The sequence below is a fragment of the Lissotriton helveticus genome, chromosome 1_2 (genome assembly GCF_964261635.1).
Source record: "Lissotriton helveticus chromosome 1_2, aLisHel1.1, whole genome shotgun sequence".
Lineage (NCBI taxonomy): Eukaryota > Metazoa > Chordata > Amphibia > Caudata > Salamandridae > Lissotriton > Lissotriton helveticus.
Window position 1 is genome coordinate 155,924,112 of NC_136058.1, and position 20,525 is coordinate 155,944,636.

A 20,525-nucleotide genomic window follows, 5' to 3' on the forward strand; every position below is an offset into this window, starting at 1 on the left:
GCGATCATGGCAGTCATTCCCCATCGGGGGTCGGAGACTCCCGCGGCTCCTGTAGAATCTTCAAGGTCGTGGAGGACTACGGTGGTGGAGTCAACCAGTGACCGGGCCATTTCTTCATGCTGGGCCCGCTCTTGCCAGGTCGATCGCCATTTTGAGAGTTCGGCAGCTACCGGCGATCGCGGGGTCACATGAGCGACGGGCTCCACCCTGCCGGGCGAGACGTTGCAGCATCGCCACAGTGGACGAACCCTTTTCGGGGCGCCTGGAGCGCTGAGGGTGCAGCTGGGAAGCCTTCACCTGAGGAGGCGGGAGAGGCCTGTTCGCACCGTCTCTCCCTCCCAGTGCACCCCACGGCGCCCCGCTTGACATTTGTTATGGCCGGTGGCGATGAGGACGGGGGGGGGGGGTCGGATGCATGTGCAAGACATCCCCCCCAGTGTTGTCAAAGCCATTTTTGAAGAAAGAAGTGGTGCCTGGCGTGTTGCCGCTGCTATTACGAAGGAGAAAAGAAAAAATGTCCCGTCCGTCTTTGGGCCGGGCTTCCGGTGGATGTCGGCCGGACGCCCCTGGCTCTGGCCCCATGAACGGGTTCCTTGGTTTATCGGCTGCAGCCGGATCCCGTCGGCCTCGGCCCCCCGACCGTTGGTGGCCGGACCTGAAGAGCATGTGGCGGGACTACCTGAAACTCTCAAGGGCCACCGCGGCCGGACTGGGAGAGAGAGGGGAGGGTCGAGGAGACATTCCCCCCCTGCAACTCTTCAGCGTTGTAAAGGCAATCCCCTGGCCGGGTCCCGCTGGCCTCGGCCTCTCCTCCGGCTACACCCTACGTTAGGATCTCCTGGCCGAGGCGTGGCAGCAGGACCCGCCTTATATGGGCTGCTCCCGGCTGGGCGTAGCCGCAACCCTGCCCCACCTTGGAAGTTTCCAGAGTGGGGGCGGATGTTCTACTGACTTGCATTTTCCCTAGTCTATCGATTTTTTTGGCATGGCAGGCAGTGGGACAGCGAGGGGTGATTTGGTTTCTCTTACTGTTTTTCTGGTCTCTCACCACTGGCATATTTCTAACGTTTTCTTGTTTCTAGGACATTAATAGGTTTTATCATTACGTTATGTTATCGTTTCTTTGTTCGTTGTTTAATAAAAGTTCATGTTCATCAGTGGCCTACTGATTTTCGTTTTCCTATTCTTTTCTTTCCAGGTTGTTTCATGCTAAAGTTTCTGTTAACAGGATACAGTGATCACTTCGTTATTATTGCATATGTCCTTTTCACTAGGGGTGCTCTCTGGTCGGGCCAGATGACGTATCTCTAGTAAATGGTCCGGGTGAAACAGGTGCATCAATCAGTGGGGAGTAGATAGGCATGACAGATTACAACGGGGGAGAAAGGTCCGCATTACGTACCCTTTCACTATTTGCAAAGATTTTCCTACGTATATTTGCAAACAGGGAATACCTCCAAAAAGAACCAATTCCCAAACAGTCAATGTTTGGGGAAACAATCAATCAATGAGGAACGAAATAGGCACGACGTGTTAAAGGTTTGCGTTACCTACCCTTCACTATCTGCAAAGGGAGAGAGAATATTCCTATTCTTCCTCGTTTGCAGGCAGAGAAGATTCTTAAGAGAACCAACTTCGAACAATTCAATGGTCGATTCAAACAATCAACAAGGGGTACTGTGAACACAAATGAACGCCGCTTATGTACATACACATTGGTATTATCAACAGGTTGTTCCTAATGTTTCTATTTTAGGGAGGTCAAAAAGAGATCCCATTAGTGGCCTACTGATTTTGCTCGATTCCTTTTGTTTTTTACACGATTTTTCGCTATCTGCAAAGACTAAACAGAGTATTGCGACTCTGTGCTTGTTTGTAAATAGAGAATGAACCAAAGAGAACAATCAATCAAATGGAGAGAGAAGCAGGCACGACGGATTACAACGGGGGCAAAGGCCTGCGTTAACTACCCTTCACTATCTGCAAAGAGAGAGTACTCCTAATAGAAATGAGGGGTGGGGGGCAGCATTCAAAGCAGATCAGTGTGCATAAACACGAAAATGTTTTTACTTACCACGTACTTGACATTCGACAGCTTATGATATTTGCTATTAAAAAACCATTGAAATTCACTGAAAAAACCATAGGTTATAGACCATATATAGTTAGGAATTAGCATTTACAAAACCTTGAAAATTCACTGAAAAAACCATAGGTTATAGACCATATATAGTTAGGAATTAGCATTTAAAAAACCTTATTTTACTCACACAAAACCATTGAAATTCCATATATAGTTAGTTGCACTAACTATATATCGCGCACCCGCAATCCACTGCTGATCATGTCACATATTACATCATTCATGACATGGTCAGTGACATCACTGATGACATCACTGATGACATCTCAAATGACATCACTGATGACATCACTGATGACGTCTCATTTGACATCATTCTTGTGCTAATACGATAAACCTCTTCAGACTCTAATATAACCTTAGATACACTCAGTGTATACAGACACTCACACACTGCCACTCATCCATGGAGTTACTCACACACCCAGTCAGTCATGCAAAGAAACAATCTCACCTCCATTTCTTCAACTATACAGTTATACACACCTTACTTATTGAAACATATACTAACACATATTTACTCTCTTATACAATCCCTGATACAAGTTCACAATGATCGATACAACCACTCACTCATTCAGTGGCTCTCATGCACAGTTATTTATATATGCCAACTCTCACATGTACTGTGTTTTACATATGTACTTACTATGACATGTAGCATTGAGATATCCATTCACTCATCAATACACTCATGCACACAGTCAACTGCCCATGTAGCTGTTTCCACATGCACCCTTGAACTCATACACCTAGTGAATAAACTGCTCACACATCTATGCACAGAGTCACACACCTTCCAGCCACACCCACACAAACTCAATCTCCCATAGAAATACTTGGGCAACCAATTAATAACACATATAGCCTCTCGTATAGCTAATGATCAACACATGCAGCAGTTTACATCACAACAGACATAATGATGCACAAATTAAGACAGTTTAGTCACTAACCCATGCATTCAGTGAGACACATTTAATCACTCACTCATACAGTCAGTCACGCACCTACTAAATCCTTCATCCAGACACTTATACATCCACTCATTCTTCAATATGTAAGACATATTTTAACTTTACAGAAACATACAGTCACTGGATGTTGTCATCAGTGATGTCATCAGTGATGTCATTTGAGATGTCATCAGTGATGTCATCAGTGATGTCACTGACCATGTCATGAATGATGTAATATGTGACATGATCAGCAGTGGATTGCGGGTGCGCGATATATAGTTAGTGCAACTAACTATATATGGAATTTCAATGGTTTTGTGTGAGTAAAATAAGGTTTTTTAAATGCTAATTCCTAACTATATATGGTCTATAACCTATGGTTTTTTCAGTGAATATATATATATATATTAACAAACATCTCCTCCCAAAATAAGCAGAAGCAGAGGCCACAGCGGGGAAACCGGAGACACCATTTAATTAAAGCTGTTGTTGGGCATAATGCATTTCGGCCTGACATAGGCCTTCCTCAGATGCCATCGACAGTGTTCTGGCGACTCTGCTGCTCAAGAAAGTACTCCTTGCCGCAATCCCATTTGTAGATAGGCGCCACGCCCACCAATGGAGTGAAGTCACGATGCCTGCTGCTCGTCGGAACTGCAGGGTCCATAATGCAACAGCCAGGTGAGTGCTGCTGGTGGTGTGTCCCAGTGGACAAACGTTAATGTGGCAGGGTAGCGAGCAGCAAAAGTCTATATCCAGCGAAGTAATCAGCATGCTCCCTCCGGTCCCCTTACGTTCCAGCCTCCTAGTCCCGATGTGAAGCGAGCAGGGACCGAAAAAGACAGTGCTTGCGAGTCCCCCGTGAAGTCACAGTTCAGCAGCTGCTGCCGCCCAGAGAAACACCGGTGTTCAGGGGCGGGCTCGGGACTATAGCAATACCTTGCTTAATTGGTGAACTGCAAACGCAGGGTCCAGATGAGCCCAAGCCTCTTGGTGGAACGGGGCCTCTGAAGCGCATTATCTGGCAATGCGCGCAATATATATATATTCCTCTCAATTGTCCCCGTCACAGAGGGAACGCTTCTGTTGGTGCCCGCGTGCAAGACCGGGAGGGTGTCTTTCTTTAATTCCAATAACAAAAAAGTTCACGCGGCACACTTCTTGGCAGATAAATCACGATTTATTCACACAGGTCTCTAGCAAAACTCCTTTTTTTTTTGCTAGAGACCTGTGTGAATAAATCGTGATTTATCTGCCAAGAAGTGTGCCACGTGAACTTTTTTGTTATTGGAATATATATATATATATATTTATATATATATGCCGCTCCGAATCTCCCCAGCCGGGAAAGAAAAAGGCAGCACTCACGGGGTGTTTTGTCAGTCTTTCCAAATAGAAGCTTGCAACTGCTGGTAAAATTTGCTTGGAGCGATCGGACGAGAGCTCTGGACGAGATAAAGAAATTAGAGGAGGAATTAGAAAATCATCCTGACAACAGTCAGCACCAGGAACTAATGATGGGGATGAAAAAAGACTGGCCAAATATGAAATCAAAATTCGACAAAGAAAAGAAGAGAAATTCGACAGAGATGAAAGGAACTACTCAATGGGCAGAGTTCTGACCTTCGCCAAAAAGTTTGATGGACCGAGAAAATAATTAATTCGGAAGAAACAGAATCCTGGCAAACCATCTGCAATAATAGAAACCTCGGAATCGGAGATCACAGGTTCTGAGGAAGAGGATTTAGCAGGTCCCTCTAAACCGATGAAGAAAACTCCTTTTCACGAGGAATTCCACTTGATACGTCAAGCATGGCTCAGAGGGGGGAAAGTCAAGCCCCCGGAACAGGACACCGAAAAACGCGGAGGGGGGCCGCAAGAGGACGAGGCAGAGGCGGAGGAAACAATCAAACAAAGACCACAAAAGCGAAGAAGGGGGGAACACGGTAAATAGAGCAGATACCCTGACCATTGTGAATTTGAGTTCCAAAAAGCTGACCAAAGACGAGGAATCGGTTTTGAAATTGGGCTTTTCCTTCTGCCCTCAGGCTAATCTCGAGTACACACAAACGAGAATTGATCTCTTTAAGTTCACAAGGAAACTAAAACTGCACAAGTATTTTAAAGTTAAACCAACTGTACAAGAGACCAGATGTCTCCAAAACAAGATCAAAGAGACTGACATCATTCAATTAGCAGATCTAGAAACCCTTGAAATTCTGGGAGATATGAGATCTGAAACTCCAGCAACGAATTTTGACGAGCAGAGTCTCACACAAAGAAGTAGACGGGTGGGTATAGACCAAGAGGCTCCCTGCCGTCCCTTTAAACCGACTTCTCAATTCCTCCCCCAAACGGCACAGGATGCTATCGAAGTATTCTCTGAAGCTATGCTAAGGGACCTGATAAAATTTCAAACATCTAAGAAGAAGAAACCTCAACCAATCCGTTGACACGAGGACAAAGAGATCCGTTGAGGAATCTACAGGCAGATCCAACAGTAATTTACAAACCGTCTGATAAAGGCGGAAACGTTGTTATACTGGCAACGGAACTATATGTTGGAGAAGCCAAAAGACAGCTACTGAATCGGTTACACTATGAGCCTACCACCATCAAGAAATATCAGGACAGTGTACATGAGTATGATAAACTGATTCAGAAGTGGCACAATAAAAACATGCTAAATACTGATGAATATATGTTTTTAAGGTCTAATTGTCCCACCATTCCAACATTTTATCATCAACCTAAGATCCACAAGGATCTTTGAGCACCGCCAGGCCGACCCATAGTATCTTCAATGGGCAGTCTAACTGAGAACTTGTCGACTTTCATTGACCATTTTTTGTTCCAATCAGTGTTGAATTTGTCCTCGTACATTAGGGACACTAAGGATTTTATTGTACACTTAAATTAGTTGGTCTGGGATCCCTCCTAAGTCCTGATTGTTATGGACATCACCAGTTTGTATACATGCATTGAGCACTCCCAAGGTCTCAAAGCTGTTGAATACTTTATGGCCAAAAGATCTTTGAAATTTGCAGGCCATAGTACCATGATCATGGAACTAACTGAATTCTGCTTAATCAATAACATCTTTCTGTTTCAGGGGGACCTACTCAGACAGATCTCTGGGACCGCGATGGGCACCTGCTTCGCCCCCAGCTACGCGAATTTATTCGTAGGCTGGTGGGAGGAGCAGGTGGCCTGGTCGGAGGGTAACAGGATGTGGACCGAGAACGTAGTAAAGTGGCATAGGTACATAGACGATCTCTTCCTTGTGTGGAAGGGGTCGATACAAAGTGCAAAAGATTACATCTCTCACCTGAATAACAATAACGTCAACTTACAATTTACTGGCGAGGTGAACTCAGTGGCAGTGAGCTACCTCGACCGTCGAATAACTGTATTAAATAATCAGGTGATCACTTCTTTGTACCGAAAGCCGACGGCTGGAAACAGCATTCTACATGCCGACAGCGGGCACCCTGCAAACCTCAAACAAAGTATTCCCTACGGTGAGCTATTGCGCCTTAAACGCAACTGCACCTGTGAGGAAGACTTTCAGAATGCGGCTAAAGAAAGCATTGAGAGATTCAAAGCCAGAGATTATAATTAGACCCACCTAAACCAGACGTTGAGCAGAGTTAGCAGGATACCTAGGGACGAGCTGCTAAAACAGAAGATAGACAAGAAAGTTGAGGATGATGCCAACTTTTTGAAGGCAACATTACGAAAAAACTGGCACATTTTAAAAACTGACCCGATCATTGGGATGGACATCCCAAGTGGTCCCTTGGTGACTTTTAAGAAAACAAACTCACTCAAGGATCTCCTAGTACACAGCCACCTAGATGCCCCAAAAACAAGAGTCAACACTGTGGCAGACATGAAGGGTTTTTTCCCCTGTGGCAAGTGCAAGGCCTGCGCGTACAGCAAAAGGGTTTTAGGCTATGAAATACCAGGTCTAATAAATCGAAAACCCATTAATTCATTCATCACCTGCCAAACATCACACGTGGTGTACTGCTTGATGTGCCCCTGTAAACTAAGATATATTGGGAGCACTATAAAAAGCGTAAAATTAAGAATCCTAGAACACATGCGCGCCATAGCCAATAAAGACATGACGTCTCCAGTGGGTAAACACTTTGCAATCAAACATCGCAGTAACAGGGATGACTTACAGTACTTTGGGATTGACCAGGTACCAGAACACGAAAGGGGCGGCAACAGACTCACTAAACTTAGACGCTTAGAGTCCCGTTACATTATTGACCTGCAAACTAAAATTCCTACAGGTCTGAACAGCGGGGAAGAACTGTCCATCCACCTAGGAAAATGAACACAGAGATACATTACCGGGGCCACCACTACAATCTGCAGGGAAATTATTTTGCCAATATTGGTATTTGGAGGGCTTCTTTTTGCGGTTTCTATTCTGGGAACCGCCAGTGCCGATCCACGGCAAGATTCTCTATCGGGAATGTGTTTGATATTGGGCAATATAATCATGAACTCAAATTGCCTTCTATTAGTGATACTCCACTGGGAGATATATGTTTTGAATTGTCATGATAATATTATCTGAAGTTTAAAATGTGAATGTTGATACAACGCATATTTAATGCAGTATATTTTACCAATTGCCGATTCACGGCTTGATTATATTGTCCCACCGTGGCTGTAGAACCATGAATTAGGGTGGCCGATTCACGGCGCAATGTGTAAATACTGACGTGATAGTTATTATGGTTTATTATTTCCATTATTGACTATGAATTGTATAAACATGGTTTTCTGCTCGATTTGCACATTCCAATATGGCGCTCATGTAATACTCATGAGTAGCTCTACCTCTCTTTCTCTGTAAGATTGCATGCTGCACTTTAAAAATGAGTCCGTGTACAACACTCATGTTGACACATTGAGAAAGGGCTTGACCCGAAACGCGTCTGTAAGGACTTTATTAAAATTTGGAAGACTGACAAAACACCCCGTGAGTGCTGCCTTTTTCTTTCCCGGCTGGGGAGGAGATTCGGAGCGGCATTTGTTACACGGCGTACCACCGTGTTAGCGGCACCCACCGTTAGTGCCCCGCCGTCTGTGGTTTCCGACACATCATTAGGAACAACTTAGTGGCATGGTTCCGCTTCATTGACGACTTGTTCGTCATTTGGAGAGGGAGCCAGGAAGAGGCCCTCAAATTCATTGAGGATATTAATGACAATCCCCTAAATCTTAGATTCACTGCAACACTCAGTCAGGAAGCAATTACTTTCTTAGATGCTGAGCTCTACGTCAATGGGTGTCATTTGGAATCTAGGGTACACAGAAAAAAGACTGCGGGCAACAGCATTTTACATGCTGCTAGCGCGCACCCAATTCACCTCATCTCTAGTATCCCATACGGGGAAATGCTGCGGCTAAGACGCATATGTAGCAACCCAGTGGAACTTGAACAGGCACAAAAGGAAAGCAGGGAGAGATTCCTGGAAAGAGGATACTCCGCAAAAGTGATAGACAGGGCTATACAGAAATCCATACTAATGGGGAGAGAGGAGCTCCTAATTAGAAAAGCGGATAGAGAGCTGTCTAGTCAGGCCAAAACTAAGTTAACTACAGTTGAGCCTGAATGCTTCAGATTAATTACAGGATTCACTAAACAACATCAACAAATCAAGAAAATAGTGAATAAACATTGGCCCATTGTGCTGAGAGATAATGTCATAGGTGAGAGCTTACCAAAGACAATCTCTTTAACTTACAGCAAAGCCCCCTCTTTAAGGGACCATATAGTTCAAACCAACCCAGATCCCTTCACGAAAACGGAGTGGTGGCAAAGAAATAAGGGGTTCTATAACTGTAAAATCTGTAAAGCGTGTACCCATGGTGAGAACACAAAAACCTATAGGGATGGATTCACAGGAAAGGAACATGTGATAAATCAAGTGTTAACGTGCAAGACAGAATACGCTGTATATGTCTTGCGCTGTCCCTGTGGCCTGCAGTATGTGGGCAGCACCAGGAATGCTGTCCATAAACGCATCTTGCAACATTTGCGAGCAATTACGAATATGGACAGTACGTACCCTGTTGCGCGCCATTTTAAGGACCACCACCAAAGCAATAATAGTGGTTTAAAATACTGGGTGATTGACTCTGTCATCAATACTAAAAGAGGCGGAGACAGGGAAACCAAGCTTAGAAAACTTGAAACCAAATACATCCTCCTGCTTAACACTAAGGTGCCTCAGGGGTTAAATGTGACTGAAGATCTTCACACATGCTTGCTCTAGATAACTGATGATATTAGGACTGTGGGCTCTCCCCCACGTGGATGTTGTCCAGGGCCTCACCCGGCTGGGAGAGAACTGGGACGGATCCCGTGGGGGCTGCGAGCGGTCACAGTCCTCAAGAATTATTATTGAAGAAATTATTGCTGCTAATTGAACATAATGTTAGTCATTTATTATTATTTTTCACTGTGCACGGTTTTTTTGCAACCAGGTTAAGAACCATTGAAATGTAATGAAGTTGTAGGTTCTCACCCATTAGGTTGTTTATTTATTTGTAATTTTTGATAGGCTAGGGTTTTGGGTTTCGGGCTTCTTGTTTGCCTGTCTTTTTTAATTTATTCTTAACTCTTTCTAGCACTAAAAAAACTCCTTTTCGAATGAAACATGGGAAACTAGTTGCATTCACACAGGATATATATATGGAATTGTTTGACTGTTGGTAAATAATATCTCCTAATCATATACTGTATATAAATGAACCGAATCAGGAACTTGGTTTTTTGTAGTTTGCGTATTTGCACTATGCTATATTTGCACATATTGATGCACTTTATAATGCACAGTTTGCACTTTAAAACAAAGCACTTAGCACTTTATGGTAATTGAACTATTTCACCGAGATACCTGAAACCGGTAGAGAAATTGAAGATCATGTCTATAAATATACATATGTTATGATTAGGGGGTCATCATTGGTGTATACATTTACTTGTAAATAGGGCTTTTTAGACGGGGGGGATTAGTCAAGATGTGTATTTTACAATAATAACGCTCTTTCCCTTTTTATGTCTTTCTTCATAGTCATTCAATTTAATGTAATCTAGATTTTATCCTGTTAATATGAGATGGTTTCAATGTATTTTACATTTATTTAAGAAACAGATTGATGCAATATAGATGTTGTATGCAATGCAAAGTATCTCTTCCATGTTCATTGCGAAGTTTGCACAGGTGACTTTAGTTTAATCACTTGCTATCACTTTAAAAGGTGTACCTAAGGAAGTAAACGCTGTCATGTGATCAAGGCTCCGCTGAGCCGAAACGTCGGTGACTCTTTCTGCCGAATAAAACTTTTACACCTCGAGGTCCGTGTCCGGAGTCTGCTTGCTGTGTTGTACGAGCGCGTGAGGAGACAAACGGTGTACAGGATATATATATATATACACACACACACACACACTAACTACTGACAGTCACCAGTAGGTAGCTATAGTTAGGACCATGTTTTCATAGGCGTTTTTGGACTTGCCTTTATCTTTGGTGTCGTTTGATAAATCATCACAAAATTTTCCAAAATAATTTTCATAGTATGTCTTCTTGTGAGTGGAAAGTTTCGGGGTGATCTGTGAAGTGGGGCTGAGATAAAAAGGGGGTGGGGTCACAAGAAGTGATTTTCCCATGTTACTTCCGATTGGAACTTTAGACATGCTTGCAGCTCGAACAGCTGGTCAGAATTGCACCGAATGTGGAAGGACGATTTTGGTTTGCTGATCACACTTTCAGTTATCTGGTGATAATCTGTTCAGTAGTTGATGAGGAATTTAAGGGAAAAAATAAGGATATTTGTGGCCACAGCAAATTTGTGAGAATTTTGCAATTAATCGCAAATGCGTGTGCCAACAGGAATGCAGTGATTGACTTGCTGCAACCTGAGCACACTTGCAGCTGCCATTTTACCTCATCGCAGCAGTCCCTTGGGTTGACAGAAAGTGGCATAATGGAGCAGGTTGCATGTGCCCTGACCCCATGAGAGGAGAATAGGGGTGTTTGTGGAACCCCTTATAAGTATAATATATCGAAAGGTTTTTTTTGCACCTCACGATATTCACAAATTTGTCGTGACCGTCAGCCCAGCCCCCGTGTAACGTCACGTCGATTTGCGAATACCTCTGAAAAAACATATATATATTTATACACTCACCCACTCGGCCACCCACTCTCAGACTGATGCTCCCACTGAGATATGTACTCAGATATTCACACTCACTCACAGACCCACTCAGAGATTCATGCACCCACTCAGAAACCCAGGCAAAGACTGGTGCACCCACTCAGAGATCAACTCAGAGACTCACGCACCCACTCTCAGACTTATGCATCCACTCACACCCACTGAGACTAATGCACCCACACAAGACTTACACACACTTACAGATCCACTGAGACACTCAGAGACCCACTCAGAAATCCACTCAGAAACTCATGCACCCACTCACTCCCACTCCCACTCACAGACCCACTTATACACATATACACACTCATGAACCACTCAGACTCATGCACCCACTCATGCACCCACTCAGAATCACTTGCCCTCTCACATACCTACTCAGAGATTGATGCACTCAGTGACAAACCCATTAAGAAACTCATGCACTCATTTAGACATCAACACAGAGTCATACACCCACTCACAAACCCACAGACACTCACTTAAACACTCATGCACCCATTTAGACACCTAGTCAAATACTCATAGACCCACTCCGTCATGCACCTACTCACACACCCAGTGATACACTTATACAACCACTCTCAGGCCCACTGACACACTCAAACACCCACTCACACACCCATTCAAACAGACACACACTCACAAACACACCCACTGAGACACTCATGCAGTCATTCTCACACTCAAATGTTACAGGTAATAGTTAGAAAGTAAGAATTAAAAACCTTAGCTACTCACTGACACACCAAAGGTTACAGGGACATTATAGTTAGGAAATAGAATTTAAAAAACCTTAGAAAGTCACTGATTAAACCAGAGGTTACAGGGACGTTATAGTTAGGCTCGTATTTCACTCGTACAAAACCAGAGAAATTGATCAGTTATAGTTACCTGTGCTAACTATAACTTACGCCCCCGCAATGAACTACTTATGGCCTCATATATTACATCACTCATGACATGTTCAGTGACATTGCTGATGACATCCCTGATGAAATCTCCAATGACATCACTGATGTTTTTACTATGGGGAGGAGGCTCTGAGGCCCCCATCCCCGGGCTGATTTTGGCCCCAAGGACTCCATCCCCTGGGGCTGTCACCCCTGTCACCAGTTTATCGCAAGTAAGCCCGGAGCCTCTTGCTCCGGGCTTACTTGCGATAAACTTGGCTGTGGCGGGGTCGCGAACCCCTTAAATCCAAGCGCCAACGTTTCCTTGCTCCTCGAGGGACAAGAACGAAGCCACAGCCAAAAAGTTTCTTAAACAGCGTGTTTAATCTTTGGTCACGGCCAAAATCACTTGAGGCGTTTCGGAGCTGGGCTCCTTTATCACGAGTACAAGTGCATAGAATGAGTGTGTGTTTATACATTGGCAGTCAGTTCACTTCCTGGTCATAGACAGTGATGACATACTCAAAAAAACTATAGAAACAAGGGGGGAGTTGAGCCCATGGGACAGAAGGGTTAGCTGGGCCAATTGAAATTGAAACAAAAAAGATTTGCCTACCCTTCATGTACTTTCAAAGTTTTGCAGTTACTGAAGCAACAATGGTAAACACGTTTCTTCTGTTTATCATAGACATTTATTTGTCATTCCATTCATGCTTTTCATTTTTTTAAAACATATATGCATGTGGAAAAAGAGAGAGTTGCCTTTTCACCTTCCACTCACATACCACAAATAATAAATTGTGTCCATACAAAACAAGTGATTTTATACAGTGAAAATATTTTTGTTAAACAATATGTGACTTATATACAGTGGCAAAAAAAGTGTTGATACTTGTCAAAACAAATATGCAAGACGATGATTCCAATCGTGCATATAGCGCTTTTATAACATTAATACATTGTGAACAATAAAGTTTTTTTAAACAAAATGAAAAGACCAGTTTGTCTATTTGAAACAAGCATAAATCTGTGCGCCTTGTTTTACTACTAGGCTTGTGCCGACGCGTTTCGAGTCCGGACAATGAATCGCCAAACTCTCATCAGGGCTTTATTGTTCTGATCTAAAAAATGAAATGTTTTGACAACATTAGAAATGAACCTATCTCTATTTGTGAATAATGCACTGTCTACCGTGATGTCAGTAGGGGTACCTGAATGAGTGGTTTCGTCTTTCAATGTATCTCATAGATTTTTAGGAGCGTTGTGGCCATCCAACAAGAACCTGCAGGAGGACATATTTAAAACATTCTCAGTGTCTCGCTTTATTTTTGGGGACTGGTACTTGTCATGCATACAAGGGAGGAGTACATACCTACAGAGGGTGGGAGTCAGTTAATGCTCCTGAACCTTCGTGAAATCACGATGTAGGTCAAAAAATTGGGGACTTTCTTGAGAATTTCTGAAATTCAAAACATTTAGGTTTTCAGGTTACATGCCCATTCCTTAGTCATTGTTGTGAATGCGCCACAAAATGGGAGTAAGACGTAATGGTACCTGAATGAGTCTTTAGTGCCTCATAGTGTTGCTGGGGGTCGCATAAATACACCCTGCTGTGCAGATAGATTGTGCTTCAATTGCTGTCTGCAATAAAATAAGCACGATATTTTGAGTAAAAGGTTCCATTGCTCATTTCATAATTGTGTGTGTTATGTTTGAAAAACTCACCGCAATTATGCGCTCGTTTTCCTGATAATCAGTCTCTCCTACCAAACGCCATTTCTCCTTCACCCATTGTTTGCTCAAGTTGGTGTTTCTATACTGTCATGTGATCAATCATGTGACCTAGTGTCTTCCCTAAGGATTGTGGGATATGTAGTCCCTCCGCTTTATCTCTGATGTGTTTTCTTTGGATATGAGCATTCAAAACCTGTTAATTTCACTCATGCTATTCAATCCACTAAGTGCGCTGTTAAATTTCATTATTAGATAGGCCTCCCTACGTAATAATGTGGTTTCAATCTCAGAAGAACTCAGAGCGTTTATGACTGACAACACAGTCCACTGAAAATCGTTTTCTCCATGTTTTTCCTCCATAAAGTGTTCCACCATGGGTGCAGTGGACACCTTATTTTTTATGCGTGATCTATGCTGTGTGATTCTCGCATTTACTTGCTGATTAGTCTTGCCTATGTATATTCGCCTGCAGGGGAAGCGGATGGCATAAACCACGTTTTTGGTTCTGCAATTAGTAAATTGCTCATGTTTCCACCTTATTCCATTATGGGCAAATTCTATACCTTCAATCGTGTTACTGCAAGCCACGCAATTCCCTCATTTGCGATGGCCTTGTATGGGTTTTAGATTCCATTGGGAAAGCAAATCACTTTTGGAATAGAGACATCTGCTCTCACTATTTGCTGTCCAATGCTGGTGTTTTTCTTCATGGCGAATATTGGTTTTTTTAGGGGGACCTCTAGGTTCTCCAATAGGTGCCAATTTCTCAGCACGATCTTCTTAAATTGATTCGTTTGGGGGCCAAAAGTGGTTACACATACCAATTTTTCAAGTTCTGATTTTTCTTTGACTTGCAACAATGTTTCTCTGGGCGTAAATCTGGCCCGCTTTTTCGAGTGGTTCAACAATTTCTTCGGATAACCCCTTTTGATCATTGCTTCACAAAAGACCGAGGCATGACTTTCGAAGTCAGTCAGTTCAGTGCAATTTCTCCGAATACGGAGAAGCTGTCCATATGGGAGATTTTCTCTTAAACTCTTTGGGTGCGAACTCCTGAAATGTAAAGTAGTGTTTTTATCAGTGTCCTTTCTAAACAATGATGTTTTGAGTTTCTGGTCATGTACACTCACTTCCACGTCTAAGAAGGTCATTTTTATTTTGCTGGACTGGATGCAAAACTTTATGTCACTATGTCTGGTGTTGAGCCAGTCATAGAATTCATTGAGCTCAATCTGGCTCCCCTGCCACAAGAGCCAGATATCGTCAATGTACCTCAACCAATGTAGGATCTGCGTCTTATAGGGATTATTGTGTTGGATAAACCTTTTCTCATATTGCGCCATATAGAGCACCGCCATCTCCGGCGCATAGGGACAACCCATAGCTGTGCCCTTAATTTGAACATAAAAGTTATCTTCGAATTTAAAATAGTTGTTTTTAAGGGTCACCTCCGCCAGCTGAATAATGAATTGGGTTGGAACACGATGAGGGCGTTCTCTTTGATCAAGGTAAAGTTCCATAACCTCGAGTGCCTCCTCTTGGGGGATTTGTGTATAAAGTGATGCGACATCTAATGTTGCCATCACTTGGGTCTCCTCATCGAACACTGTACCCTCAATCTTTATGATAAAGTCGGTGGTGTCCCTTAAGTAAGAGTCCACCCCCTGTAGGAAAGGCTTAAGAAAAAAGTCAATGTACTTCGACACCGGTTCCAATGCCGAGTCACACCCCGAAACAATCGGGCGCCCTGGTGGTCTAGAGCTATTTTTGTGTATCTTAGGTAAAAAGTAAAGAATAGGGGTCCTTGGCGATTTTTTATTTAAAAATTCGAACTCTTTTGGACCCAAGTATCCTTCATCTAGCCCATCTTGAGTGATTTTCAAAATCTTTCCTTGGACTTCCTTTACTGGATCTGCCTTGACTTGTCTGTACCATTCTTTATTATTGACGTGTGATCTCCCTTCCTCAAGATACATCTCGCGAGGCCAGATCACTACTGCCCCGCCCTTGTCTGCTTGTTTAATGACCACGGACGTTCCCTCGAGAAAGACTGATTTTACTAAATTAAAACTCGAGGCACTAGACTTTTGTAGGAAGATTAGATTAAAAACCTACTTCGCGGGATCTGATATACCTGCTGGAACGGAAACTACTGGACTCAGAATAAAATCAAAATTCATGCCTTCCTTTAATATACCGAAGCAGGTTTATGCCTATGAACAAGCAGTCCTATCCTCAATCTCAAAACTTGAAAAGGCAAAACATTTTAATCACAATAACATCAGTAAAGATCAGATTAAAGCGATTCAAAATTTGAAACAAGACACGTCCGTGGTCATTAAACAAGCAGACAAGGGCGGGGCAGTAGTGATCTGGCCTCGCGAGATTCCTTAGGGAAGACACTAGGTCACATGATTGATCACATGACAGTATAGAAACACCAACTTGAGCAAACAATGGGTGAAGGAGAAATGGCGTTTGGTAGGAGAGACTGATTATCAGGAAAACGAGCGCATAATTGCGGTGAGTTTTTCAAACATAACACACACAATTATGAAATGAGCAATGGAACCTTTTACTCAAAATATCGTGCTTATTTTATTGCAGACAGCAATTGAAGCACAATCTATCTGCACAGCAGGGTGTATTTATGCGACCCCCAGCAACACTATGAGGCACTAAAGACTCATTCAGGTACCATTACGTCTTACTCCCATTTTGTGGCGCATTCACAACAATGACTAAGGAATGGGCATGTAACCTGAAAACCTAAATGTTTTGAATTTCAGAAATTCTCAAGAAAGTCCCCAATTTTTTGACCTACATCGTGATTTCACGAAGGTTCAGGAGCATTAACTGACTCCCACCCTCTGTAGGTATGTACTCCTCCCTTGTATGCATGACAAGTATCAGTCCCCAAAAATAAAGCGAGACACTGAGAATGTTTTAAATATGTCCTCCTGCAGGTTCTTGTTGGATGGCCACAACGCTCCTAAAAATCTATGAGATACATTGAAAGACGAAACCACTCATTCAGGTACCCCTACTGACATCACGGTAGACAGTGCATTATTCACAAATAGAGATAGGTTCATTTCTAATGTTGTCAAAACATTTCATTTTTTAGATCAGAACAATAAAGCCCTGATGAGAGTTTGGCGATTCATTGTCCGGACTCGAAACGCGTCGGCACAAGCCTAGTAGTAAAACAAGGCGCACAGATTTATGCTTGTTTCAAATAGACAAACTGGTCTTTTCATTTTGTTTAAAAAAACTTTATTGTTCACAATGTATTAATGTTATAAAAGCGCTATATGCACGATTGGAATCATCATCTTGCATATTTGTTTTGACAAGTATCAACACTTTTTTTGCCACTGTATATAAGTCACATATTGTTTAACAAAAATATTTTCACTGTATAAAATCACTTGTTTTGTATGGACACAATTTATTATTTGTGGTATGTGAGTGGAAGGTGAAAAGGCAACTCTCTCTTTTTCCACATGCATATATGTTTTAAAAAAATGAAAAGCATGAATGGAATGACAAATAAATGTCTATGATAAACAGAAGAAACGTGTTTACCATTGTTGCTTCAGTAACTGCAAAACTTTGAAAGTACATGAAGGGTAGGCAAATCTTTTTTGTTTCAATACTCAAAAAAACGGCATATCGTAGTTACAGGAGCTAGTATGACACAATAATCTTTCTAATCAGCAAAATAAATTGATTTAAACATTTTTGATTGAACATATCACTCTGTACATAATAATCTGCACATAATATTGTTAGTTGTTTTTGGCGAAAAAGAAATAAGAAAAAACGTTATTGTTCACACCGTGAACAATCGTATTTTCGTGCTACCTTATTGCCCAGTGATTCACTGATATGCTGCGTCGTGTTATATTGTCAGTCCATGAAATAATTCATTTGTAAATGAACTTAAAACATACTGATGGTTTTTAGACGTGCCTGTCTTTATGAGAACTCATATTGTTGGCATTATTCATCAACTCTTGTTTCCACTCACGCGTTGGTCATTCAGCCCCAGTGGGCATTGTTCTACACAGTTTGCATTGACCCTGTGTTTTTAAGATTATTCCTGCCCCAGTGGGCTGGTTTTTGCCACAATTTTCTACAAAAACGTAAATGTGTCCATCATATGTGTACTTGCTTGATTCTTCCATTCAGACGTGTACTATAATAAAGGTGCTGTGAGTTCATTCAAAACTTCTCAGATTCTATGTGCTGATTATAACTTCATACGTGCCTTCCACTCTCCTTTATAACCATGCCAACTTGATCTGTGAAAGTGAACATAAAATACATGGTGAAATTCTTGAAACTAATATACACTATAAAATATTTACAAAGAAACGAGGAAAATGCATTTTTAGAAACTCAGTATTAGACAGTAATCTCAGAATTATCATTCTAGATGACATGCTAACCTTTCATCACAGTTATGCCCGTGCGGTTGCATTGTTTGGTACTTAATTATCATTTTCAATTCAAGTCTCCTTAATTCTTGTAACCGATCACCCCCTCTGACTCTTGGTGGTATATGGTCTAGCACACAGAATGTCAGTAATGTATTGTTGCCTTTATGATGTAATGCGAAGTGCCTTGCCACTGGATATAGTTTGTCATTGTTTTTAATCACTCTAAGAGATTCTAGCACTCTTTTCTTAGCTTAATGAAGTGTACTGCCTATGTAGTATTTCTCACATGGGCATTTCAAGGCATATACTACATATTCTGTATTGCAAGAGTAGTGACTAAGGATTGTGAAGGGTTTACAAAACTGTGAAAGTCAAACTACTTTAACATTCTTACTGTTTTTGCAAGCTTTACAACTATTGCAAGTAAAAAAGCCCTGTATGTTACTTTTTTTTACGTTAATTGGTATAATTGCCTTGCATAACGTGCCTTTCAAACTTGTTGACTTACGGTATGTAATTTGTGGGAATTCTTCGACTGACTCTGCAATATCCTTGTCAGTTTTAAAGAACCCCCAGAACTTTTTAAGGGCATCCCTCACATTTTTAGATTGTTTGTTGAAATTGGTTATAAACCTAACAGTGTTCTTTGTTTCCGAGTCAGTGTTTCTTTCTTTCACCTTCAACACTTCACTTCTTTCTTTCAGATCAACTTTACCTAGTGCTTCCTTGATACATTTTTGGTCATAACCCCTTTCTTTGAATCTTGAACACATCACTTTACTTTGTGTTTTATAGTCTTCGTCTGTTGTACAGTTTCTTTTTGCACGTAAGAGTTCCCCCATCGGGATACTCTTGATCAAGCTAGTGGGATGGCAACTGTACGCATGTAGGAGACTGTTGCCCACTGTTTTCTTTCTAAACAGTGATGTGGTAATCTTATCTTCTGTGATTTTAACTAAAAGACCTAGGAATTTGATTTCCTTTCCATCTAAATGACCCGTGAAAGTGAGGTTCAAATTGTTTGAGTTCAGACTCTCAAAAAATTTGTCTGCTTCCTCGGGGCTACCCTCCCATATACAGAAAATATCATCAATGTAGCGGGCCCATGTTTTCACGTGTCTTGTATTCCTGTAGGTTCTGGACCACTTGCTCCTCCCACCAGCCTAGGTATAGTCCCGCAAAGCTGGGGGCAAAGCAAGTGCCCATCGCCGTACCAAGGGTTTGCCTATATATGCTGCCCTCAAACAGAAAATAATTGTGTGTAAGACATGTGTAAATCATATCTAAAATCATTTCTGTGTGGAAAAAGTAGGAAAGTGATCCTGTGCCTAAAAAATGTCTGCAAGCTTCTACTCCTTTCTCATGTGGGATACTTGTGTACAGACTATTGACTTCTAAGGTCATGAGTAAGTATTCAGGTTTCCACTGAATGGTTTCAATGTGTCTTATAAAATCTCCTTTACATAGGAGGGGAGTGACTGCACTAGGGGCTGTAGGAAAAAGTCGACATATCTCGACGTGTTCTCCAGGCAACTACCCCTGGAAGACACTATTGGTCTCCCTGATTGATTAATTTGGTCCTTGTGTAACTTGGGTAGTAAATATAGTACTGGCAATTTTGGGAACTTGCATTTAAGAAACTCACACTCTTCCTGTTCGAGGAGACCTCTGTCTTTCCAGTCTTCCAACTGGATTTGAAATTTAGAGTTAGCATTATCATAGAGTAGTTTATTGCTTTTCTCATATTTGCTAACATCAGTAACCTGGGAGAGACCTTCTTTAATGTACATTTCCCTTGCCATTACCACCACGTTCCCACCCTTATCCGATTTTTTATCACAATACTTTCATCTTTTTGTAATGTCCTTAGTGCTTTGTCCTGTTCCTTACTCAAGCTGTTTTTACCAAAACATTCACGTTTAGATACCTTGATAAGTTCTCTTTTTACACCTCTTTCAAAAACATCAATTGCTTTGTTAGACACTTGGGGTGAGAAAATGGATTTCGGCTTAAACCCACTACTGTGATTTAAGTCTAATCTAATATTGTCATTCACAAGGTTCAACGTGGGGTTTTCATTGATCAATGGGTTGCCATC

At 42.0% G+C, this 20,525-nt stretch overlaps 1 protein-coding gene and 1 long non-coding RNA gene across 4 annotated transcripts in view; one reads left to right on the forward strand and one right to left on the reverse strand.

Moving 5' to 3' along the window:
* GLIS1 (GLIS family zinc finger 1) overlaps positions 1 to 20,525 on the forward strand; it is a 1,570,389-nt gene that overhangs the window by 766,901 nt on the left and 782,963 nt on the right. The gene's annotated exons all lie outside the window — the stretch shown is intronic.
* The window catches only part of LOC144807802 (uncharacterized), a 31,021-nt gene continuing 27,702 nt past the window's right edge, over positions 17,207 to 20,525 (reverse strand). The window contains exon 3 of the long non-coding RNA XR_013606449.1: positions 17,207 to 18,289. This is a non-coding gene — a long non-coding RNA (uncharacterized LOC144807802). The remainder of the gene's footprint in view (positions 18,290 to 20,525) is intronic.